The sequence below is a fragment of the Phyllobates terribilis genome, unplaced genomic scaffold (genome assembly GCF_046119375.1).
Source record: "Phyllobates terribilis strain yellow unplaced genomic scaffold, ASM4611937v1 Scaffold_13__5_contigs__length_258822181, whole genome shotgun sequence".
Classification (NCBI taxonomy): domain Eukaryota; kingdom Metazoa; phylum Chordata; class Amphibia; order Anura; family Dendrobatidae; genus Phyllobates; species Phyllobates terribilis.
Window position 1 is genome coordinate 47,069,838 of NW_027362773.1, and position 27,391 is coordinate 47,097,228.

A 27,391-nucleotide genomic window follows, 5' to 3' on the forward strand; every position below is an offset into this window, starting at 1 on the left:
AATAAAGTAGCACACTGTAACACTGAGTATATAGATATGAAATATGAATAGCTTAACTGCTGTAGAAAATAGAAATAAATGAAAAAAAATTTTTTTAAAAATTTTTTTTGCGCATGTAAATATGAAGTATGGAAAATGAATAGCATTACTGCTGTAAATAAATGAGAAATCTTAGCGCATAAATTGGCCAATTCATGTGTACCTGACAGCCGCGGTAAGGCGTTTCTCGATGTCAGGACCTATAATGTGAATACCTCTCTAAGAGACCTCCGTCTGCTTATGTGTGGGAAAGACAGATCCTGATGCATTTAAAACCACCTGCGGCATGGGGGTGGGGGTGGAGTGCTCAGTCAACGCTAAATCTAGTAACAAAGAAAATGACGGCACTTCCACTACAAAAACTAGGTGTGAACAGGTGCTTACTAAGAGCAGCTACCTCCATATATAATGAACAAATAAAGTAGCACACTGTAACACTGAGTATATAGATATGAAATATGAATAGCTTAACTGCTGTAGAAAATAGAAATAAATGAAAAAAAATTTTTTTAAAAATTTTTTTTGCGCATGTAAATATGAAGTATGGAAAATGAATAGCATTACTGCTGTAAATAAATGAGAAATCTTAGCGCATAAATTGGCCAATTCATGTGTACCTGACAGCCGCGGTAAGGCGTTTCTCGATGTCAGGACCTATAATGTGAATACCTCTCTAAGAGACCTCCGTCTGCTTATGTGTGGGAAAGACAGATCCTGATGCATTTAAAACCACCTGCGGCATGGGGGTGGGGGTGGAGTGCTCAGTCAACGCTAAATCTAGTAACAAAGAAAATGACGGCACTTCCACTACAAAAACTAGGTGTGAACAGGTGCTTACTAAGAGCAGCTACCTCCATATATAATGAACAAATAAAGTAGCACACTGTAACACTGAGTATATAGATATGAAATATGAATAGCTTAACTGCTGTAGAAAATAGAAATAAATGAAAAAAAATTTTTTTAAAAATTTTTTTTGCGCATGTAAATATGAAGTATGGAAAATGAATAGCATTACTGCTGTAAATAAATGAGAAATCTTAGCGCATAAATTGGCCAATTCATGTGTACCTGACAGCCGCGGTAAGGCGTTTCTCGATGTCAGGACCTATAATGTGAATACCTCTCTAAGAGACCTCCGTCTGCTTATGTGTGGGAAAGACAGATCCTGATGCATTTAAAACCACCTGCGGCATGGGGGTGGGGGTGGAGTGCTCAGTCAACGCTAAATCTAGTAACAAAGAAAATGACGGCACTTCCACTACAAAAACTAGGTGTGAACAGGTGCTTACTAAGAGCAGCTACCTCCATATATAATGAACAAATAAAGTAGCACACTGTAACACTGAGTATATAGATATGAAATATGAATAGCTTAACTGCTGTAGAAAATAGAAATAAATGAAAAAAAATTTTTTTAAAAATTTTTTTTGCGCATGTAAATATGAAGTATGGAAAATGAATAGCATTACTGCTGTAAATAAATGAGAAATCTTAGCGCATAAATTGGCCAATTCATGTGTACCTGACAGCCGCGGTAAGGCGTTTCTCGATGTCAGGACCTATAATGTGAATACCTCTCTAAGAGACCTCCGTCTGCTTATGTGTGGGAAAGACAGATCCTGATGCATTTAAAACCACCTGCGGCATGGGGGTGGGGGTGGAGTGCTCAGTCAACGCTAAATCTAGTAACAAAGAAAATGACGGCACTTCCACTACAAAAACTAGGTGTGAACAGGTGCTTACTAAGAGCAGCTACCTCCATATATAATGAACAAATAAAGTAGCACACTGTAACACTGAGTATATAGATATGAAATATGAATAGCTTAACTGCTGTAGAAAATAGAAATAAATGAAAAAAAATTTTTTTAAAAATTTTTTTTGCGCATGTAAATATGAAGTATGGAAAATGAATAGCATTACTGCTGTAAATAAATGAGAAATCTTAGCGCATAAGAGAGGTCTCTTAGAGAGGTATTCACATTATAGGTCCTGACATCGAGAAACGCCTTACCGCGGCTGTCAGGTACACATGAATTGGCCAATTTATGCGCTAAGATTTCTCATTTATTTACAGCAGTAATGCTATTCATTTTCCATACTTCATATTTACATGCGCAAAAAAAATTTTTAAAAAAATTTTTTTTCATTTATTTCTATTTTCTACAGCAGTTAAGCTATTCATATTTCATATCTATATACTCAGTGTTACAGTGTGCTACTTTATTTGTTCATTATATATGGAGGTAGCTGCTCTTAGTAAGCACCTGTTCACACCTAGTTTTTGTAGTGGAAGTGCCGTCATTTTCTTTGTTACTAGATTTAGCGTTGACTGAGCACTCCACCCCCACCCCCATGCCGCAGGTGGTTTTAAATGCATCAGGATCTGTCTTTCCCACACATAAGCAGACGGAGGTCTCTTAGAGAGGTATTCACATTATAGGTCCTGACATCGAGAAACGCCTTACCGTGGCTGTCAGGTACACATGAATTGGCCAATTTATGCGCTAAGATTTCTCATTTATTTACAGCAGTAATGCTATTCATTTTCCATACTTCATATTTACATGCGCAAAAAAAATTTTTAAAAAAATTTTTTTTCATTTATTTCTATTTTCTACAGCAGTTAAGCTATTCATATTTCATATCTATATACTCAGTGTTACAGTGTGCTACTTTATTTGTTCATTATATATGGAGGTAGCTGCTCTTAGTAAGCACCTGTTCACACCTAGTTTTTGTAGTGGAAGTGCCGTCATTTTCTTTGTTACTAGATTTAGCGTTGACTGAGCACTCCACCCCCACCCCCATGCCGCAGGTGGTTTTAAATGCATCAGGATCTGTCTTTCCCACACATAAGCAGACGGAGGTCTCTTAGAGAGGTATTCACATTATAGGTCCTGACATCGAGAAACGCCTTACCGCGGCTGTCAGGTACACATGAATTGGCCAATTTATGCGCTAAGATTTCTCATTTATTTACAGCAGTAATGCTATTCATTTTCCATACTTCATATTTACATGCGCAAAAAAAAAATTTTTAAAAAAATTTTTTTTCATTTATTTCTATTTTCTACAGCAGTTAAGCTATTCATATTTCATATCTATATACTCAGTGTTACAGTGTGCTACTTTATTTGTTCATTATATATGGAGGTAGCTGCTCTTAGTAAGCACCTGTTCACACCTAGTTTTTGTAGTGGAAGTGCCGTCATTTTCTTTGTTACTAGATTTAGCGTTGACTGAGCACTCCACCCCCACCCCCATGCCGCAGGTGGTTTTAAATGCATCAGGATCTGTCTTTCCCACACATAAGCAGACGGAGGTCTCTTAGAGAGGTATTCACATTATAGGTCCTGACATCGAGAAACGCCTTACCGCGGCTGTCAGGTACACATGAATTGGCCAATTTATGCGCTAAGATTTCTCATTTATTTACAGCAGTAATGCTATTCATTTTCCATACTTCATATTTACATGCGCAAAAAAAATTTTTAAAAAAATTTTTTTTCATTTATTTCTATTTTCTACAGCAGTTAAGCTATTCATATTTCATATCTATATACTCAGTGTTACAGTGTGCTACTTTATTTGTTCATTATATATGGAGGTAGCTGCTCTTAGTAAGCACCTGTTCACACCTAGTTTTTGTAGTGGAAGTGCCGTCATTTTCTTTGTTACTAGATTTAGCGTTGACTGAGCACTCCACCCCCACCCCCATGCCGCAGGTGGTTTTAAATGCATCAGGATCTGTCTTTCCCACACATAAGCAGACGGAGGTCTCTTAGAGAGGTATTCACATTATAGGTCCTGACATCGAGAAACGCCTTACCGCGGCTGTCAGGTACACATGAATTGGCCAATTTATGCGCTAAGATTTCTCATTTATTTACAGCAGTAATGCTATTCATTTTCCATACTTCATATTTACATGCGCAAAAAAAATTTTTAAAAAAATTTTTTTTCATTTATTTCTATTTTCTACAGCAGTTAAGCTATTCATATTTCATATCTATATACTCAGTGTTACAGTGTGCTACTTTATTTGTTCATTATATATGGAGGTAGCTGCTCTTAGTAAGCACCTGTTCACACCTAGTTTTTGTAGTGGAAGTGCCGTCATTTTCTTTGTTACTAGATTTAGCGTTGACTGAGCACTCCACCCCCACCCCCATGCCGCAGGTGGTTTTAAATGCATCAGGATCTGTCTTTCCCACACATAAGCAGACGGAGGTCTCTTAGAGAGGTATTCACATTATAGGTCCTGACATCGAGAAACGCCTTACCGCGGCTGTCAGGTACACATGAATTGGCCAATTTATGCGCTAAGATTTCTCATTTATTTACAGCAGTAATGCTATTCATTTTCCATACTTCATATTTACATGCGCAAAAAAAAAAAAATTTTTAAAAAAATTTTTTTTCATTTATTTCTATTTTCTACAGCAGTTAAGCTATTCATATTTCATATCTATATACTCAGTGTTACAGTGTGCTACTTTATTTGTTCATTATATATGGAGGTAGCTGCTCTTAGTAAGCACCTGTTCACACCTAGTTTTTGTAGTGGAAGTGCCGTCATTTTCTTTGTTACTAGATTTAGCGTTGACTGAGCACTCCACCCCCACCCCCATGCCGCAGGTGGTTTTAAATGCATCAGGATCTGTCTTTCCCACACATAAGCAGACGGAGGTCTCTTAGAGAGGTATTCACATTATAGGTCCTGACATCGAGAAACGCCTTACCGCGGCTGTCAGGTACACATGAATTGGCCAATTTATGCGCTAAGATTTCTCATTTATTTACAGCAGTAATGCTATTCATTTTCCATACTTCATATTTACATGCGCAAAAAAAATTTTTAAAAAAATTTTTTTTCATTTATTTCTATTTTCTACAGCAGTTAAGCTATTCATATTTCATATCTATATACTCAGTGTTACAGTGTGCTACTTTATTTGTTCATTATATATGGAGGTAGCTGCTCTTAGTAAGCACCTGTTCACACCTAGTTTTTGTAGTGGAAGTGCCGTCATTTTCTTTGTTACTAGATTTAGCGTTGACTGAACACTCCACCCCCACCCCCATGCCGCAGGTGGTTTTAAATGCATCAGGATCTGTCTTTCCCACACATAAGCAGACGGAGGTCTCTTAGAGAGGTATTCACATTATAGGTCCTGACATCGAGAAACGCCTTACCGCGGCTGTCAGGTACACATGAATTGGCCAATTTATGCGCTAAGATTTCTCATTTATTTACAGCAGTAATGCTATTCATTTTCCATACTTCATATTTACATGCGCAAAAAAAATTTTTAAAAAAATTTTTTTTCATTTATTTCTATTTTCTACAGCAGTTAAGCTATTCATATTTCATATCTATATACTCAGTGTTACAGTGTGCTACTTTATTTGTTCATTATATATGGAGGTAGCTGCTCTTAGTAAGCACCTGTTCACACCTAGTTTTTGTAGTGGAAGTGCCGTCATTTTCTTTGTTACTAGATTTAGCGTTGACTGAGCACTCCACCCCCACCCCCATGCCGCAGGTGGTTTTAAATGCATCAGGATCTGTCTTTCCCACACATAAGCAGACGGAGGTCTCTTAGAGAGGTATTCACATTATAGGTCCTGACATCGAGAAACGCCTTACCGCGGCTGTCAGGTACACATGAATTGGCCAATTTATGCGCTAAGATTTCTCATTTATTTACAGCAGTAATGCTATTCATTTTCCATACTTCATATTTACATGCGCAAAAAAAATTTTTAAAAAAATTTTTTTTCATTTATTTCTATTTTCTACAGCAGTTAAGCTATTCATATTTCATATCTATATACTCAGTGTTACAGTGTGCTACTTTATTTGTTCATTATATATGGAGGTAGCTGCTCTTAGTAAGCACCTGTTCACACCTAGTTTTTGTAGTGGAAGTGCCGTCATTTTCTTTGTTACTAGATTTAGCGTTGACTGAGCACTCCACCCCCACCCCCATGCCGCAGGTGGTTTTAAATGCATCAGGATCTGTCTTTCCCACACATAAGCAGACGGAGGTCTCTTAGAGAGGTATTCACATTATAGGTCCTGACATCGAGAAACGCCTTACCGCGGCTGTCAGGTACACATGAATTGGCCAATTTATGCGCTAAGATTTCTCATTTATTTACAGCAGTAATGCTATTCATTTTCCATACTTCATATTTACATGCGCAAAAAAAATTTTTAAAAAAATTTTTTTTCATTTATTTCTATTTTCTACAGCAGTTAAGCTATTCATATTTCATATCTATATACTCAGTGTTACAGTGTGCTACTTTATTTGTTCATTATATATGGAGGTAGCTGCTCTTAGTAAGCACCTGTTCACACCTAGTTTTTGTAGTGGAAGTGCCGTCATTTTCTTTGTTACTAGATTTAGCGTTGACTGAGCACTCCACCCCCACCCCCATGCCGCAGGTGGTTTTAAATGCATCAGGATCTGTCTTTCCCACACATAAGCAGACGGAGGTCTCTTAGAGAGGTATTCACATTATAGGTCCTGACATCGAGAAACGCCTTACCGCGGCTGTCAGGTACACATGAATTGGCCAATTTATGCGCTAAGATTTCTCATTTATTTACAGCAGTAATGCTATTCATTTTCCATACTTCATATTTACATGCGCAAAAAAAATTTTTAAAAAAATTTTTTTTCATTTATTTCTATTTTCTACAGCAGTTAAGCTATTCATATTTCATATCTATATACTCAGTGTTACAGTGTGCTACTTTATTTGTTCATTATATATGGAGGTAGCTGCTCTTAGTAAGCACCTGTTCACACCTAGTTTTTGTAGTGGAAGTGCCGTCATTTTCTTTGTTACTAGATTTAGCGTTGACTGAGCACTCCACCCCCACCCCCATGCCGCAGGTGGTTTTAAATGCATCAGGATCTGTCTTTCCCACACATAAGCAGACGGAGGTCTCTTAGAGAGGTATTCACATTATAGGTCCTGACATCGAGAAACGCCTTACCGCGGCTGTCAGGTACACATGAATTGGCCAATTTATGCGCTAAGATTTCTCATTTATTTACAGCAGTAATGCTATTCATTTTCCATACTTCATATTTACATGCGCAAAAAAAATTTTTAAAAAAATTTTTTTTCATTTATTTCTATTTTCTACAGCAGTTAAGCTATTCATATTTCATATCTATATACTCAGTGTTACAGTGTGCTACTTTATTTGTTCCCTGACTGGTCAGACACCAATATATCTGTTTAAAAGAGTCTGGTGTAGGCCAGAGAAACAGAACTGTGGTTTTGCAGTTCCACGGGTCAAATCTCTGTATTATCCTGCTTTTGTATTTTTTTTCCCTAAAAAAAACATTATTAGTGTCTCCCTGACTGGTCAGACACCAATATATCTGTTTAAAAGAGTCTGGTATAGGCCAGAGAAATAGAACTGTGGTTTTGCAGTTCCACTGGTCAAATTTCTGTATTATCCTGTATTTGGCATTTTTTGCCATAAAAAAAAAAATGTAATAGTGTCTCCCTGTCGGGTCAGACACCAATATATCTGTTTAAAAGTGTCTGGTGTAGGCCAGAGAAATAGAACTGTGGTTTTGCAGTTCCACGAGTCAAATCTCTGTATTATCCTGATTTTGGCATTTTTTGCTGTAAAAAAAAAAAAACTGTAATCGTGTCTCCCTGACTGGTCAGACACCAATATATCTGTTTAAAAGAGTCTGGTGTAGGCCAGAGAAATAGAACTGTGGTTTTGCAGTTCCATGGTTCAAATCTCTGTATTATCTTGCTTTTGGCATTTTTTTCCCTAAAAAATACAGTAATAGTGTCTCCCTGACTGGTCAGACACCAATTTGTGAGTTTAAAACAATCTGGTGTAGGCCAGAGATATAGAAATGTAGTTTTTCAGTTCAACGGGTCAAAACTCCGTATTATCCTGCTTTTGGCATTTTTTACCGTAAAAAAAAACTGTAATAGTGTCTCCCTGACTGGTCAGAAACCAATATATCTGTTTAAAAGTGTTTGGTGTAGGCCAGAGAAATAGAACTGTGGTTTTGCAGTTCCACAGGTCAAATCTCTGTATTATACTGCTTTTGGCATTTTTTGCAGTAAAAAAAACTGTAATAGTGTCTCCCTGAGTGGTCAGACACCAATATATCTGTTTAAACGAGTCTGGTGTAGGCCAGAGAAATAGAACTGTGGTTTTGCAGATCCACGGGTCAAATCTCTGTATTATACTGCTTTTGGCATTTTTTGCCTTAAAAAAAACTGTAACAGTGTCTCTTTGACAGGTCAGACACCAACATATCTGTTTAAAAGAGTCTGGTGTAGGCCAGAGATATATAACTGTGGTTTTGCAGTTCCACGGGTCAAATCTCTGAATTATCCTGCTTTTGGCATTTTTTGCCCTAAAAAAACTGTAATAGTGTCTCCCTGACTGGTCAGACACCAATATATCTGTTTAAACGAGTCTGGTGTAGGCCAGAGAAATAGAACTGTGGTTTTGCAGTTCCACAGGTCAAATCTCTGTATTATACTGCTTTTGGCATTTTTTGCCATAAAAAAACTGTAATAGTGTGTCCCTGACTGGTCAGACACCAATATATCTGTTTAAAAGATTTTTGTGTAGGCCAGAGAAATGGAACTGTGGTTTTGCAGTTCCACAGGTCAAATCTCTGTGTTATCCTGTATTTGGTATTTTTTGCCATAAAAAAAACTGTAATAGTGTCTCCTTGACTGGTCAGACACCAATATATCTGTTTAAAAGATTCTGGTGGAAGCCAGAGAAATAGAACTGTGGTTTTGCAGTTCCACGGGTCAAATCTCTTTATTATACTGCTTTTGGCATTTTTTGCCTTAAAAAAAACTGTAATAGTGTCTCCTTGACTGGTTAGACACCATTATATCTGTTTAAAAGAGTCTGGTGTAGGCCAGAGAAATAGAACTGGGGTTTTGCAGTTCCACGGGTCAAATCTCTGTATTATTCTGCTTTCAGCATTTCTTGTCATAAAATTAAACTGTAATCGTGTCTCCCTGACTGGTCAGACACCAATATATCTGTTTAAAAGAGTCTGGTGTAGGCCAGAGAAACAGAACTGTGGTTTTGCAGTTCCACGGGTCAAATCTCTGTATTATCCTGCTTTAGTATTTTTTTTCCCTAAAAAAAACATTATTAGTGTCTCCCTGACTGGTCAGACACCAATATATCTGTTTAAAAGAGTCTGGTGTAGGCCAGAGAAATAGAACTGTGGTTTTGCAGTTCCACTGGTCAAATTTCTGTATTATCCTGTATTTGGCATTTTTTGCCATAAAAAAAAATGTAATAGTGTCTCCCTGTCGGGTCAGACACCAATATATCTGTTTAAAAGTGTCTGGTGTAGGCCAGAGAAATAGAACTGTGGTTTTGCAGTTCCATGGTTCAAATCTCTGTATTATCTTGCTTTTGGCATTTTTTTCCCTAAAAAATACAGTAATAGTGTCTCCCTGACTGGTCAGACACCAATTTGTGAGTTTAAAACAATCTGGTGTAGGCCAGAGATATAGAAATGTAGTTTTTCAGTTCAACGGGTCAAATCTCTGTATTATCCTGCTTTTGGCATTTTTTACCGTAAAAAAAAACTGTAATATTGTCCCTGACTGGTCAGAAACCAATATATCTGTTTAAAAGTGTTTGGTGTAGGCCAGAGAAATAGAACTGTGGTTTTGCAGTTCCACCGGTCAAATCTCTGTATTATACTGCTTTTGGCATTTTTTGCCGTAAAAAAAACTGTAACAGTGTCTCTTTGACAGGTCAGACACCAACATATCTGTTTAAAAGAGTCTGCTGTAGGCCAGAGTTATATAACTGTGGTTTTGCAGTTCCACGGGTCAAATCTCTGAATTATCCTGCTTTTGGCATTTTTTGCCCTAAAAAAACTGTAATAGTGTCTCCCTGACTGGTCAGACACCAATATATCTGTTTAAACGAGTCTGGTGTAGGCCAGAGAAATAGAACTGTGGTTTTGCAGGTCCACAGGTCAAATCTCTGTATTATACTGCTTTTGTCATTTTTTGCCATAAAAAAACTGTAATAGTGTGTCCCTGACTGGTCAGACACCAATATATCTGTTTAAAAGATTTTTGTGTAGGCCAGAGAAATGGAACTGTGGTTTTGCAGTTCCACAGGTCAAATCTCTGTGTTATCCTGTATTTGGTATTTTTTGCCATAAAAAAACTGTAATAGTGTCTCCTTGACTGGTCAGACACCAATATATCTGTTTAAAAGATTCTGGTGGAAGCCAGAGAAATAAAACTGTGGTTTTGCAGTTCCACGGGTCAAATCTCTTTATTATTCTGCTTTTGGCATTTTTTGCCTTAAAAAAAACTGTAATAGTGTCTCCTTGACTGGTTAGACACCATTATATCTGTTTAAAAGAGTCTGGTGTAGGCCAGAGAAATAGAACTGGGGTTTTGCAGTTCCACGGGTCAAATCTCTGTATTATTCTGCTTTCAGCATTTCTTTTCATAAAATTAAACTGTAATCGTCTCTCCCTGACTGGTCAGACACCAATATATCTGTTTAAAAGAGTCTGGGGTAGGCCAGAGAAACAGAACTGTGGTTTTGCAGTTCCACGGGTCAAATCTCTGTATTATCCTGCTTTTGGATTTTTTTTCCCTAAAAAAAACAGTATTAGTGTCTCCCTGACTGGTCAGACACCAATATATCTGTTTAAAAGAGTCTGGTGTAGGCCAGAGAAATAGAACTGTGGTTTTGCAGTTCCACGAGTCAAATCTCTGTATTATCCTGATTTTGGCATTTTTTGCCGTAAAAAAAAAAAACTGTAATCGTGTCTCCCTGACTGGTCAGACACCAATATATCTGTTTAAAAGAGTCTGGTGTAGGCCAGAGAAATAGAACTGTGGTTTTGCAGTTCCACGGGTCAAATCTCTGAATTATCCTGCTTTTGGCATTTTTGCCCTAAAAAAAACTGTAATAGTGTCTCCCTGACTGGTCAGACACCAATGTATCTGTTTAAACGAGTCTGGTGTAGGCCAGAGAAATAGAACTGTGGTTTTGCAGTTCCACGGGTCAAATCTCTGTATTATACTGCTTTTGGCATTTTTTGCCATAAAAAAAACTGTAATAGTGTGTCCCTTACTGGTCAGACACCAATATATCTGTTTAAAAGAGTTTGGTGTAGGCCAGAGAAATAGAACTGGGGTTTTGCAGTTCCACGGGTCAAATCTCTGTATTATTCTGCTTTCAGCATTTCTTGTCATAAAATTAAACTGTAATCGTGTCTCCCTGACTGGTCAGACACCAATATATCTGTTTAAAAGAGTCTGGTGTAGGCCAGAGAAACAGAACTGTGGTTTTGCAGTTCCACGGGTCAAATCTCTGTATTATCCTGCTTTTGGATTTTTTTTCCCTAAAAAAAACAGTATTAGTGTCTCCCTGACTGGTCAGACACCAATATATCTGTTTAAAAGAGTCTGGTGTAGGCCAGAGAAATAGCACTGTGGTTTTGCAGTTCCACTGGTCAAATCCCTGTATTATCCTGGTTTTGCCGTAAAAAAACTGTAATCCTGTCTCCCTGACTCTTCAGACACCGATATATCTGTTTAAAAGAGTCTGGTGTAGGCCAGAGAAATAGAACTGTGGTTTTGCAGTTACATGGTACAAATCTCTGTATTATCTTGCTTTTGCCATTTTTTCCCTAAAAAATACAGTAATAGTGTCTCCCTGACTGGTCAGACACCAATATGTGTGATTAAAACAATCTGGTGTATGCCAGAGATATAGAAATGTAGTTTTTCAGTTCAACGGGTCAAATCTCTGTATTATCCTGCTTTTGGCATTTTTTACCGTAAAAAAAACCTGTAATAGTGTCCCTGACTGGTCAGAAACCAATATATCTGTTTAAAAGTGTTTGGTGTAGGCCAGAGAAATAGAACTGTGGTTTTGCAGTTCCACCGGTCAAATCTCTGTATTATACTGCTTTTGGCATTTTTTGCCGTAAAAAAAACTGTAACAGTGTCTCTTTGACAGGTCAGACACCAACATATCTGTTTAAAAGAGTCTGGTGTAGGCCAAAGTTATATAACTGTGGTTTTGCAGTTCCACTGGTCAAATCCCTGTATTATCCTGGTTTTGCCGTAAAAAAACTGTAATCCTGTCTCCCTGACTCTTCAGACACCGATATATCTGTTTAAAAGAGTCTGGTGTAGGCCAGAGAAATAGAACTGGGGTTTTGCAGTTCCACGGGTAAATCTCTGTATTATTCTGCTTTCAGCATTTCTTGTCATAAAATTAAACTGTAATCGTGTCTCCCTGACTGGTCAGACACCAATATATCTGTTTAAAAGAGTCTGGTGTAGGCCAGAGAAACAGAACTGTGGTTTTGCAGTTCCACGGGTCAAATCTCTGTATTATCCTGCTTTTGTATTTTTTTTCCCTAAAAAAAACATTATTAGTGTCTCCCTGACTGGTCAGACACCAATATATCTGTTTAAAAGAGTCTGGTATAGGCCAGAGAAATAGAACTGTGGTTTTGCAGTTCCACTGGTCAAATTTCTGTATTATCCTGTATTTGGCATTTTTTGCCATAAAAAAAAAAATGTAATAGTGTCTCCCTGTCGGGTCAGACACCAATATATCTGTTTAAAAGTGTCTGGTGTAGGCCAGAGAAATAGAACTGTGGTTTTGCAGTTCCACGAGTCAAATATCTGTATTATCCTGATTTTGGCATTTCTTGCTGTAAAAAAAAAAAAACTGTAATCGTGTCTCCCTGACTGGTCAGACACCAATATATCTGTTTAAAAGAGTCTGGTGTAGGCCAGAGAAATAGAACTGTGGTTTTTGCAGTTCCATGGTTCAAATCTCTGTATTATCTTGCTTTTGGCATTTTTTTCCCTAAAAAATACAGTAATAGTGTCTCCCTGACTGGTCAGACACCAATTTGTGAGTTTAAAACAATCTGGTGTAGGCCAGAGATATAGAAATGTAGTTTTTCAGTTCAACGGGTCAAATCTCCGTATTATCCTGCTTTTGGCATTTTTTACCGTAAAAAAAAACTGTAATAGTGTCTCCCTGACTGGTCAGAAACCAATATATCTGTTTAAAAGTGTTTGGTGTAGGCCAGAGAAATAGAACTGTGGTTTTGCAGTTCCACAGGTCAAATCTCTGTATTATACTGCTTTTGGCATTTTTTGCAGTAAAAAAACTGTAATAGTGTCTCCCTGAGTGGTCAGACACCAATATATCTGTTTAAACGAGTCTGGTGTAGGCCAGAGAAATAGAACTGTGGTTTTGCAGATCCACGGGTCAAATCTCTGTATTATACTGCTTTTGGCATTTTTTGCCGTAAAAAAAACTGTAACAGTGTCTCTTTGACAGGTCAGACACCAACATATCTGTTTAAAAGAGTCTGGTGTAGGCCAGAGATATATAACTGTGGTTTTGCAGTTCCAGGGGTCAAATCTCTGAATTATCCTGCTTTTGGCATTTTTTTCCCCCAAAAAACTGTAATAGTGTCTCCCTGACTGGTCAGACACCAATATATCTGTTTAAACGAGTCTGGTGTAGGCCAGAGAAATAGAACTGTGGTTTTGCAGTTCCACAGGTCAAATCTCTGTATTATACTGCTTTTGGCATTTTTTGCCATAAAAAAACTGTAATAGTGTGTCCCTGACTGGTCAGACACCAATATATCTGTTTAAAAGATTTTTGTGTAGGCCAGAGAAATGGAACTGTGGTTTTGCAGTTCCACAGGTCAAATCTCTGTGTTATCCTGTATTTGGTATTTTTTGCCATAAAAAAAAACTGTAATAGTGTCTCCTTGACTGGTCAGACACCAATATATCTGTTTAAAAGATTCTGGTGGAAGCCAGAGAAATAGAACTGTGGTTTTGCAGTTCCACGGGTCAAATTTCTGTATTATCCTGTATTTGGCATTTTTTGCCATAAAAAAAAATGTAATAGTGTCTCCCTGTCGGGTCAGACACCAATATATCTGTTTAAAAGTGTCTGGTGTAGGCCAGAGAAATAGAACTGTGGTTTTGCAGTTCCACGAGTCAAATCTCTGTATTATCCTGATTTTGGCATTTTTTGCTGTAAAAAAAAAAAACTTTAATCGTGTCTCCCTGACTGGTCAGACACCAATATATCTGTTTAAAAGAGTCTGGTGTAGGCCAGAGAAATAGAACTGTGGTTTTGCAGTTCCATGGTTCAAATCTCTGTATTATCTTGCTTTTGGCATTTTTTTCCCTAAAAAATACAGTAATAGTGTCTCCCTGACTGGGCAGACACCAATTTGTGAGTTTGAAACAATCTGGTGTAGGCCAGAGATATAGAAATGTAGTTTTTCAGTTCAACGGGTCAAATCTCTGTATTATCCTGCTTTTGGCATTTTTTACCGTAAAAAAAAAACTGTAATATTGTCCCTGACTGGTCAGAAACCAATATATCTGTTTAAAAGTGTTTGGTGTAGGCCAGAGAAATAGAACTGTGGTTTTGCAGTTCCACCGGTCAAATCTCTGTATTATACTGCTTTTGGCATTTTTTGCCGTAGAAAAAACTGTAACAGTGTCTCTTTGACAGGTCAGACACCAACATATCTGTTTAAAAGAGTCTGCTGTAGGCCAGAGTTATATAACTGTGGTTTTGCAGTTCCACGGGTCAAATCTCTGAATTATCCTGCTTTTGGCATTTTTTGCCCTAAAAAAACTGTAATAGTGTCTCCCTGACTGGTCAGACACCAATATATCTGTTTAAACGAGTCTGGTGTAGGCCAGAGAAATAGAACTGTGGTTTTGCAGTTCCACAGGTCAAATCTCTGTATTATACTGCTTTTGGCATTTTTTGCCATAAAAAAACTGTAATAGTGTGTCCCTGACCGGTCAGACACCAATATATCTGTTTAAAAGATTTTTTTGTAGGCCAGAGAAATGGAACTGTGGTTTTGCAGTTCCACAGGTCAAATCTCTGTGTTATCCTGTATTTGGTATTTTTTGCCATAAAAAAAACTGTAATAGTGTCTCCTTGACTGGTCAGACACCAATATATCTGTTTAAAAGATTCTGGTGGAAGCCAGAGAAATAAAACTGTGGTTTTGCAGTTCCACGGGTCAAATCTCTTTATTATTCTGCTTTTGGCATTTTTTGCCTTAAAAAAAACTGTAATAGTGTCTCCTTGACTGGTTAGACACCATTATATCTGTTTAAAAGAGTCTGGTGTAGGCCAGAGAAATAGAACTGGGGTTTTGCAGTTCCACGGGTCAAATCTCTGTATTATTCTGCTTTCAGCATTTCTTTTCATAAAATTAAACTGTAATCGTGTCTCCCTGACTGGTCAGACACCAATATATCTGTTTAAAAGAGTCTGGGGAAGGCCAGAGAAACAGAACTGTGGTTTTGCAGTTCCACGGGTCAAATCTCTGTATTATCCTGCTTTTGGATTTTTTTTCCCTAAAAAAAACAGTATTAGTGTCTCCCTGACTGGTCAGACACCAATATATCTGTTTAAAAGAGTCTGGTGTAGGCCAGAGAAATAGAACTGTGGTTTTGCAGTTCCACTGGTCAAATTTCTGTATTATCCTGTATTTGGCATTTTTTGCCATAAAAAAAATGTAATAGTGTCTCCCTGACGGGTCAGACACCAATATATCTGTTTAAAAGTGTCTGGTGTAGGCCAGAGAAATAGAACTGTGGTTTTGCAGTTCCACGAGTCAAATCTCTGTATTATCCTGATTTTGGCATTTTTTGCCGTAAAAAAAAAAAACTGTAATCATGTCTCCCTGACTGGTCAGACACCAATATATCTGTTTAAAAGAGTCTGGTGTAGGCCAGAGAAATAGAACTGTGGTTTTGCAGTTCCATGGTTCAAATCTCTGTATTATCTTGCTTTTGCCATTTTTTCCCTAAAAAATACAGTAATAGTGTCTCCCTGACTGGTCAGACACCAATATGTGTGATTAAAACAATCTGGTGTATGCCAGAGATATAGAAATGTAGTTTTTCAGTTCAACGGGTCAAATCTCTGTATTATCCTGCTTTTGGCATTTTTTACCGTAAAAAAAACCTGTAATAGTGTCCCTGACTGGTCAGAAACCAATATATCTGTTTAAAAGTGTTTGGTGTAGGCCAGAGAAATAGAACTGTGGTTTTGCAGTTCCACCGGTCAAATCTCTGTATTATACTGCTTTTGGCATTTTTTGCCGTAAAAAAAACTGTAACAGTGTCTCTTTGACAGGTCAGACACCAACATATCTGTTTAAAAGAGTCTGGTGTAGGCCAGAGTTATATAACTGTGGTTTTGCAGTTCCACGGGTCAAATCTCTGAATTATCCTGCTTTTGGCATTTTTTGCCCTAAAAAAACTGTAATAGTGTCTCCCTGACTGGTCAGACACCAATATATCTGTTTAAACGAGTCTGGTGTAGGCCAGAGAAATAGAACTGTGGTTTTGCAGTTCCACAGGTCAAATCTCTGTATTATACTGCTTTTGGCATTTTTTGCCATAAAAAAAACTGTAATAGTGTCTCCCTGACTGGTCAGACACCAATGTATCTGTTTAAACGAGTCTGGTGTAGGCCAGAGAAATAGAAATGTGGTTTTTCAGTTCCACGGGTCAAATCTCTGTATTATACTGCTTTTGGCATTTTTTGCCATAAAAAAAACTGTAATAGTGTGTCCCTGACTGGTCAGACACCAATATATCTGTTTAAAAGAGTTTGGTGTAGGCCAGAGAAATAGAACTGGGGTTTTGCAGTTCCACGGGTCAAATCTCTGTATTATTCTGCTTTCAGCATTTCTTGTCATAAAATTAAACTGTAATCGTGTCTCCCTGACTGGTCAGACACCAATATATCTGTTTAAAAGAATCTGGTGTAGGCCAGAGAAACAGAACTGTGGTTTTGCAGTTCCACGGGTCAAATCTCTGTATTATCCTGCTTTTGGATTTTTTGTCCCTAAAAAAAACAGTATTAGTGTCTCCCTGACTGGTCAGACACGAATATATCTGTTTAAAAGAGTCTGGTGTAGGCCAGAGAAATAGCACTGTGGTTTTGCAGTTCCACTGGTCAAATCCCTGTATTATCCTGGTTTTGCCGTAAAAAAACTGTAATCCTGTCTCCCTGACTCTTCAGACACCGATATATCTGTTTAAAAGAGTCTGGTGTAGGCCAGAGATATAGAACTGTGGTTTTGCAGTTCCACGGATCAAATCTCTGTATTATCTTGCTTTTGCATTTTTTCCCTAAAAAATACAGTAATAGTGTCTCCCTGACTGGACAGACACCAATATGTGTGATTAAAACAATCTGGTGTATGCCAAAGATATAGAAATGTAGTTTTTCACTTAAACGGTCAAATCTCTGTATTATCCAGCTTTTCGCATTTTTTACCGTAAAAAAACTGTAATAGTGTCTCCCTGACTGGTCAGACACCAATATATTTGTTTAAATGAGTCTGGTGTAGGCCAGAGAAATAGAACTGTGGTTTTGCAGTTCCATGGGTCAAATCTCTGTATTATACTTCTTTTGGAAGTTTTTGCAGTAAAAAAAAATGTAATAGTATATCCTTGACTAATCAGACACCAATATATCTGTTTAAAAGAGTCTGGTGTAGGCCAGAGAAATAGAACTGTGGTTTTGCAGTTCCACTGGTCAAGTCCCTGTATTATCCTGGTTTTGGCATTTTTTGCCATAAAAAAAACTGTAATCGTGTCTCCCTGACTCTTCAGACACCAATTTATCTGTTTAAAAGAGTCTGGTGTAGGCCAGAGAAATAGAACTGTGGTTTTGCAGTTCCACGGGTCAAATCTCTATATTATCCTGCTTTTGGCATTTTTTGTTGTAAAAAAAAAAAACTGTAATAATGTCTCCCTGACTGGACAGACACCAATATATCTGTTTAAAAGAGTCTGGTGTAGGCCAGAGAAATAGAACTGTGGTTTTGCAGTTCCACCGGTCAAATTTATGTATTATCCTGCATTTGGAATTTTTTGCCATAAAAAAAAACTGTAATAGTGTCTCCCTGACTGGTCAGATACCAATATATCTGTTTAAAAGAGTCTGGTGTAGTCCACAGAAATAGAACTGTGATTTTGCTGTTCGACGGGTCAAATCTCTTGATTATACTTCTTTTGGCATTTTTTGCCATAAAAAAAACTATAATAGTGTCTCCTTGACTGGTCAGACACCAACATATTTGTTTAAAAGAGTCTGGTGTAGGCCAGAGAAATAGAACTGTGATTTTGCAGTTCGACGGGTCAAATCTCTTGATTATACTGCTTTTGGCATTTTTTGCCATAAAAAAAACTATAATAGTGTCTCCTTGACTGGTCAGACACCAATATATCTGTTTAAAACAGTCTGGTGTAGGCCAGATAAGTAGAACTGTGGTTTTGCAGTTCCACGGGTCAAATCTCTGTATTATCCTGCTTTTGGCTTTTTTCCATAAAAAAACAGTAATAGTTTCTACCTGACTGGTCAGACACCAATATATCTGTTTAGAAGAGTCTGGTGTAGGCCAGAGATATATATCTGTGGTTTTGCAGTTCCACGGGTCAAATCTCTGTATTATCCTGCTTTTGGCATTTTTTGCCATAAAAAAAACTGTAATAGTGTCTCCCTGACTGGTCAGACACCAATATATCTGTTTAAAAGAGTTTGGTGTAGGCCAGAGAATAAGAACTGTGCTTTTGCAGTTCCACGGGTCAAATCTCTGTATTATCCTGCTTTTGTCATTTTTTGCCGTAAAAAAACCTGTAATAGAATTTCCCTGATTGGTCAGACACCAATATATCTGTTTAAAAGAGTCTGGTGTAGGCCAGAGAGATAGAACTATGTTTTTTCAGTTCCACGGGTCAAATCTCTGTATTATCCTGCTTTTCGCATTTTTGCTGTAAAAAAAAAACTATAATAATGTCTCCCTGACTGGACAGACACCAATATATCTGTTTAAAAGAGTCTGGTGTAGGCCAGAGAAATAGAACTGTGGTTTTGCAGTTCCACGAGTCAAATCTCTGTATTATCCTGCTTTTGGCTTTTTTCCATAAAAAAACAGTAATAGTGTCTACCTGACTGGTCAGACACCAATATATCTGTTTAGTAGAGTCTGGTGTAGGCCAGAGATATATACCTGTGGTTTTGCAGTTCCACGGGTCAAATCTCTGTATTATCCTGCTTTTGGCATTTTTTGCCATAAAAAAACTGTAATAGTGTCTCCCTGACTGGTCAGACACCAATATATCTGTTTAAAAGTGTGTGGTGTAGGCCAGAGAAATGGAACTGTGGTTTTCCAGTTCGACGGGTCAAATCTCTTGATTGTACTGATTTTTGCATTTTTTGCCATAAAAAAAACTATAATAGTGTCTCCTTGACTGGTCAGACACCAACATATCTGTTTAAAAGAGTCTGGTGTAGGCCAGAGAAATAGAATTGTGGTTTTGCATTTCCACGGGTCAAATCTCTGTATTATCCTGCTTTTGGCTTTTTTCCATAGAAAAACAGTAATAGTGTCTACTTGACTGGTCAGACACCAATATATCTGTTTAGAAGAGTCTGGTGTAGGCCAGAGATATTGAACTGTGGTTTTGCAGTTCCACGGGTCAAATCTCTGTACTATCCTGCTTTTGGCATTTTTTGCCATAAAAAAACTGTAATAGTGTCTCCCTGACGGGTCAGACACCAATTTATCTGTTTAAAAGAGTTTGGTGTAGGCCAGAGAGATAGAACTGTGTTTTTCCAGTTCCACGGGTCAAATCTCTGTATTATCCTGCTTTTGGCATTTTTTGATGTAAAAAGAAAACTGTAATAATGTCTCCCTGACTGGACAGACACCAATATATCTGTTTAAAAGAGTCTGGTGTAGGCCAGAGAAATAGAACTGTGGTTTTGCAGTTCCACCGGTCAAATTTCTGTATTATACTGCATTAGGAATTTTTTGCCATAAAAAAAACTGTAATAGTGTCTCCCTGACTGGTCAGACACCAATATATCTGTTTAAAATAGTCTGGTGTAGTAAAGAGAAATAGAACTGTGGTTTTGCAGTTCCACGAGTCAAATCTCTGTATTATCCTGCTTTTTACATTTTTTGCCGTAAAAAAAACTGTAATAGTGTATCCTTGACTGGTCAGACAACATTATATCTGTTTAAAAGAGTCTGGTGTAGCCCAGAGGAATAGAACTGTGGTTTTGCAGTTCCTCGGGTTAAATCTCTGTATTATTATGCTTTTGGCTATTTTTTCCCTAAAAAAAACTGTAATAATGTCTCCCTGACTGGTCAGACACTAATATATCTGTTTAAAAGAGTCTGGTGTTGGCCAGAGAAATAAAACTGTGGTTTTGCATTTCCACGGGTCAAATCTCTGTATTATCCTGCATTTGGCATTTTTTGTTATAAAAAAAAAAATTTAATAGTGTCTCCCTGACTGGCCAGACACCAATATATCTATTTAAAAGTGTCTGGTGTAGGCCAGAGAAATAGAACTGTGGTTTTGCAGTTTCACAAATCAAATCTCTGTATTATCCTGCTTTTGGCATTTTTTGCCGTAAAAAAATCTGTAATAGTGTTTTCTTGACTGGTCAGACACCAATATATCTGTTTAAAAGAGTCCGATGTTGGCCAGAGAAATAGAACTGTGGTTTTACATTTCCAAGGGTCAAATCTCTGAATTATACTGCTTTTGACATTTTTTGCAATAAATAAAACTGTAATAGTGTCTCCCTGAATGGTCAGACACCAATATATCTGTTTAAAAGAGTCCGATGTTGGCCAGAGAAATAGAACTGTGGTTTTGAAGTTCCACGGGTCAAATCTATTTATTATCCTGCTTTTGGCTTTTTTTCCATAAAAAAACAGTAATAGTGTCTCCCTGACTGGTCAGACACCAATATATCTGTTTAAAAGAGTCTGGTGTAGGCCAGAGAATAAGAACTGTGGTTTTGCATTTCCACGGATCAAATCTATGTATTATCCTGCTTTTGGCTTTTTTTCCATAAAAAAACAGTAATAGTGTCTCACTGACTGGTCAGACAACAATATATCTGTTTAAAAAACTCTGGTGTAGGCCAGAGAAATAGAACTGTGGTTTTTCATTTCCATTGGTCAAATCTCTGTATTATCCTGCTTTTCGATTTTTTCCATAAAAAAAACAGTAATAGTGTCTACCTGACTGGTCAGACACCAATATATCTGTTTAAGAGAGTCTGGTGTAGGCCACAGAAATAGAACTGTGGTTTTGAAGTTCCACTGGTCAAATCTCTGTATTATTCTGCATTTGGCAATTTTTGCCATAAAAAAAAACTGTAATCGTGTCTCCCTGACTGGTCAGACACCAATATATCTGTTTAAAAGAGTCTGGTGTAGGCCAGAGAAATAGAACTGTGGTTTTGCATTTCCACGGGTCAAATCTCTGTATTATCCGGCTTTCAGCATTTCCTGCCATAAAATAAAACTGTAATCGTGTCTCCCTGACTGGTCAGACACCAATATATCTGTTTCAAAGAGTCTGGTGTAGACCAGAGAAATAGAACTGTTCTTTTGCAGTTCCACGGGTTAAATCTCTGTATTATCCTGCTTTTGGCTTTTTTTTCATAAAAAAAACAGTAATAGTGTCTTCCTGACTGGTCAGACACCAATATATCTGTTTAAAAGAGTCTGGTGTACGCCAGAGAAAAAGAACTGTGGTTTTGCAGTTCCACAGGTCAAATCTCTGTATTATCCTGCTTTTGGCTTTTTTTCCCTAAAAAAAACAGTTTTAGTGTCTCCCTGACTGGTCAGACACCAATATATCTGTTTAAAAGAGTCTGGTGGAAGCCATAGAAAAAGAACTGTGGTTTTGCAGTGCCACGGGTCAAATCTCAGTATTATCCTGCTTTTTGCATTTTTTGCCATAAAAAAACTGTAATACTGTCTCCCTGACTAATTAGACACCAATATATCTGTTTAAAAGAGTCTGGTGTAGGCCAGAGAAATAGAACTGTGGATTGGCAGTTCCACGGGTCAAATCTCTGTATTATCCTGCTTTTGTCATTTTTTGCCGTAAAAAAACTGTAATTGTGTCTACCTGACTCTTCAGACACCAATATATCTGTTTAAAAGAGTCTGGTGTAGACCAGAGAAATAGAACTGTGGTTTTGCAGTTCCACGGGTCAAATCTCTGTATTATCCTGCTTTTCGCTTTTTTTCCCTAAAAACAACAGTAATAGTTTCTCCCTGACTGGTCAGACACCAATAAATCTGTTTAAAAGAGTCTGGTGTAGGCCAGAGAAATAGAACTGTGGTTTTGCAGTTCCACGGGTCAAATCTCTGTATTATCCTGCGTTTGGCATTTTTTTCCATAAAAAAAAACTGTAATAGTGTCTCCCTGACTGGTCAGACACCAATATATCTGTATAAAAGAGTTTGGTGTAAGCCAGAGAAATAGAACTGTGGTTTTTCCAATTCCACGGGTCAAATCTCTGTATTATCCTGCTTTTGGATTTTTTTACTCTTGAAAAACAATATCAGTGTCTCTCTGACTGGTCAGACACCAATATATCTGTTTAAAAGAGTCTGGTGTAGGCCAGGGAAAAAGAACTGTGGTTTTGCAGTTCCACGGGTCAAATTTCTTTATTATCCTGCTTTTGGCATTTTTTGCCGTAACAAAAACTGTAATCGTTTCTCCCTGACTCTTCAGACACCAATATATCTGTTTAAAAGAGTCTTGTGTAGGGCAGAGAAATTGAACTGTGGTTTTGCAGTTCCATGGGTAAAATCTCTGTATTATCCTGATTTTGGCATTTTTTGCTGTAAAAAAAACTGTAATAGTGTTTCCTTGACTGGTCAGACACCAATATATCTGTTTAAAAGAGTCTGGTGTAGGCCAGAGAAATAGAACTGTGGTTTTGCAGCTTCACGGGTCAAATCTCTGAATTATACTGCTTTTGGCATTTTTTGCTGTAAAAAAACCCTGTAATCGTGTCTCCCCGACTGGTCAGCCACCAATATATCTGTTTAAAAGAGTCTGGTGTAGGCCAGTGAAATAGAACTGTGGTTTTTCAGTTCCACGGGTTAAATCTCTGTATTATCCTGCTTTTGGCTTTTTTTCCATAAAAAAACAGTAATAGTGTCTCCCTGACTAATTAGACACCAATATATCTGTTTAAAAGAGTTTGGTGTAGGCCAGAGAAATAGAACTGTGGTTTGGCAGTTCCACGGGTTAAATATCTGTATTATCCTGCTTTTGGCTTTTTTTTCCCTCAAAAACAGTAATAATGTCTCCCTGACTGGTAAGACACCAAAATATCTGTTTAAAAGAGTATGGTGTAGGCCAGAGAAAGAGCACTGTGGTTTTGCAGTTCCACTGGTCAAATCTCTGTATTATCCTGCATTTGGCATTTTTTGCCATAAAAAAAAATTGTAATAGTGTCTTCCTGACTGGTCAGACACCAATGTATCTGTTTAAAAGAGTCTGGTGTAGGCCAGAGAAATTGAACTGTGGTTTTGCAGTTCCACGGGTCAAATCTCTGTATTATACTGCTTTTGGCATTTTTTGCCTTAAAAAAAACTATAATAGTGTCTCCGTGACTTGTCAGACACCAATATATCTGTTTAAAAGAGTCTGGTGTAGGCCAGAGAAATAGAACTGTGTTTTTGCATTTCCACGGGTCAAATCTCTGTATTATCCTGCTTTCAGCATTTCCTGCCAAAAAATAAAACTGTAATCATATCTCCCTGACTGGTCAGACACAAATATATCTGTTTCAAAGAGTCTGGTGTAGGCCAGAGAAATAGAACTGTGGTTTTGCAGTTCCACGGGTCAAATCTCTGTATTATCCTGCATTTGGCATTTTTTGACATAAAAATAAAGTGTAAAAGTGTCTCCCTGACTGGTCAGACACCAATATATCTGTTTAAAGAGTCTAGTGTAGGTCAGAGAAATTGAACTGTGGTTTTGCAGTTCCATGAGTCAAATCTCTGTATTATCCTGCTTTTGGCATTTTTTGCCGTAAAAAAAACTATAATAGTGTCTTCTTGACTGGTCAGACGCCAATATATCTGCTTAAAAGAGTCTGTTGTAGGCCAGAGAAATAGAACTGTGGTTTTGCAGTTCCACGGGTCAAATCTCTGAATTATACTGCTTTTGGCATTTTTAGCTGTAAAAAAACCTGTAATCGTGTATCCCCGACTGGTCAGCCACCAATATATCTGTTTAAAAGAGTCTGGTGTAGGCCAGAGAAATAGAACTGTGGTTTTTCAGTTCCACGGGTTACATCTCTGTATTATCCTGCTTTTGGCTTTTTTTCCTTAAAAAAAACAGTAATAGTGTTTACCTGACTGGTCAGACACCAATATATCTGTTTAAAAGAGTCTGGTGTAGGCTAGAGATATAGAACTGTAATTTTGCAGTTCCACGGGTCAAATCTCTGTATTATCCTGCTTTTGGCATTTTTTGCCATAAAAAAAAACTGTAATAGGGTCTTCCTGACTGGTCAGACACCAATATATCTGTTTTAAAGAGTCTGGTGTAGGCCAGAGAAATTGAACTGTGGTTTTGCAGTTCCACGGGTCAAATCTCTGTATTATACGGCTTTTGGCATTTTTTGCCATAAAAAAACTATAATAGTGTCCCTTGGCTGGTCAGACACCAATATATCTCTTTAAAAGAGTCTGGTGTAGGCCAGAGAAATAGAACTGTGGTTTTGCAGATCCACGGGTCAAATCTCTGCATTATCCTGCTTTTGGCATTTTTTTGCCATAAAAAAAAACTGTAATCGTGTCTCCCTGACTGGTCAGACACCAATATATCTGTTTATAAGAGTCTGGTGTAGGCCAGAGAAATAGAACTGTGGTTTTGCAGTTCCACGGGTCAAATCTCTGTATTATCTTGCTTTTCGCTTTTTTTCCCTAAAAAAAACAGAAATTGTGTCTCCCTGACTCTTCAGACACCAATATATCTGTTTAAAAGAGTCTGGTGTAGGCCTGAGAAATAGAACTGTGGTTTTGCTGTTCTACGGGTCAAATCTCTGTATTATCCTGCTTTTCGCTTTTTTTCCCTAAAAAAAACAGTAATAGTGTCTCCCTGGCTGGTCAGAAACCAATATATCTGTTTAAAAGAGTCTGGTGTAAGCCAGAGAAATAGAACTGTGGTTTTGCAGTTCCACGGGTCAAATCTCTGTATTATCCTGCTTTTGGCATTTTGTGCCATAAAAAAAAACTGTAATAGTGTCTCCCTGACTGGTCAGACACCAATATATCTGTATAAAAGAGTTTGGTGTAGGCCAGAGAAATAGAACTGTGGTTTTTCCAGTTCCACGGGTCAAATCTCTTTATTAAACTGCTTTTGGCATTTTTTACCTTAAAAAAAACTATAATAGTGTCTCCTTGACTGGTCAGACATCAATATATCTGTTTAAAAGAGTCTGGTGTAGGCCAGAGAAAAAGAACTGTGGTTTTGCATTTCCACAAGTCAAATCTCTGTATTATCCTGCTTTCAGCATTTACTGCCATAAAATAAAACTGTAATCGTGTCTCCCTGACTGGTCAGACACCAATATATCTGTTTATAAGAGTCTGGTGTAGGCCACAGAAATAGAACTGTGGTTTTGCAGTTCCACGGGTCAAATCTCTGTATTATCCTGCTTTTCGCTTTTTTTCCCTAAAATCAACAGTAATAGTGTCTCCCTGTCTGGTCAGACACCAATATATCTGTTTAAAAGAGTCTTGTGTAGGGCTGAGAAATTGAACTTTGGTTTTGCAGTTCCATGGGTCAAATCTCTGTATTATCCTGCTTTTGGCATTTTTTGCTGTAAAAAAAACTGTAATAGTGTTTCCTTGACTGGTCAGACACCAATATATCTGTTTAAAAGAGTCTGGTGTAGGCCAGAGAAATAGAACTGTGGTTTTGCAGTTCCACGGTTCAAATCTCTGTATTATCCTGCTTTTGGCATTTTGTTCCATAAAAAAAAACTGTAATAGTGTCTCCCTGACTGGTCAGACACCAATATATCTGATTAAAAGAGTTTGGTGTAGGCCAGAGAAATAGAACTGTGGTTTTGCAGTTCCATGGGTCAAATCTTTGTATTATCCTGCTTTTGGCTTTTTTTCCCTAAAAAGACAGTAATAATGTCTCACTGACTGGTAAGACACCAAAATATCTGTTTAAAATAGTCTGGTGTAGGACAGAGAAATAGAACTGTGGTTTTGCACTTCCACTGGTCAAATCTCTGTATTATCCTGCATTTGGCATTTTTTGCCATAAAAAAAAACTGTAATAGGGTCTTCCTGACTGGTCAGACACCAATATATCTGTTTAAAAGAGTATGGTATAGGACAGAGAAATTGAACTGTGGTTTTGCAGTTCCACGGGTCAAATCTCTGTATTATACGGCTTTTGGCATTTTTTGCCATAAAAAAACTATAATAGTGTCACCTTGACTGGTCAGACACCAATATATCTCTTTAAAAGAGTCTGGTGTAGGAGAGAAATAGAACTGTGGTTTTGCAGTTCCACGGGTCAAATCTCTGCAATATCCTACTTTTGGCATTTTTTTGCCATAAAAAAAAACTGTAATCGTGTCTCCCTGACTGGTCAGACACCAATATATCTGTTTATAAGAGTCTGGTGTAGGCCAGAGAAATAGAACTGTGGTTTTTCAGTTCCACGGGTTAAATCTCTGTATTATCCTGCTTTTGGCATTTTTTTCCATAAAAATACTGTAATTGTGTCTCCCTGACTCTTCAGACACCAAAATATCTGTTTAAAAAAGTCTGGTGTAGGCCAGAGATATAGAACTGTGGTTTTGCAGTTCCATGGGTCAAATCTCTGTATTATCCTGCTTTTGGCTTTTTTCCCTAAAAAAACAGTAATAATGTCTACCTGACTGGTAAGACACTAAAATATCTGTTTAAAAGAGTCTGGTGTAGGCCAGAGAAATAGAACTGTGGTTTTGCAGTTCCACAGGTCAAATCTCTGTATTATCTTACTTTTCGCTTTTTTTCCCTAAAAAAAACAGTAATTGTGTCTCCCTGACTCTTCAGACACCAATATATCTGTTTAAAAGAGTCTGGTGTAGGCCTGAGAAATAGAACTGTGGTTTTGCAGTTCCACGGGTCAAATCTCTGTATTATCCTGCTTTTCGCTTTTTTTCCCTAAAAAAAACAGTAATAGTGTCTCCCTGACTGGTCAGACACGAATATATCTGTTTAAAAGAGTCTGGTGTAGAGATGAGCGTTGTTCTACTCGAACTGTTCGCCAATCTCAAATTCGAGCTGTTTTGGGCGGTGTTCGAGCCGTTCGGCGAACACGAACAATTTGAGAAAAATTCGGCTGTTCGAGGTTATGTTCGATAACTGTTCGTGCACCAAAATCATAACTG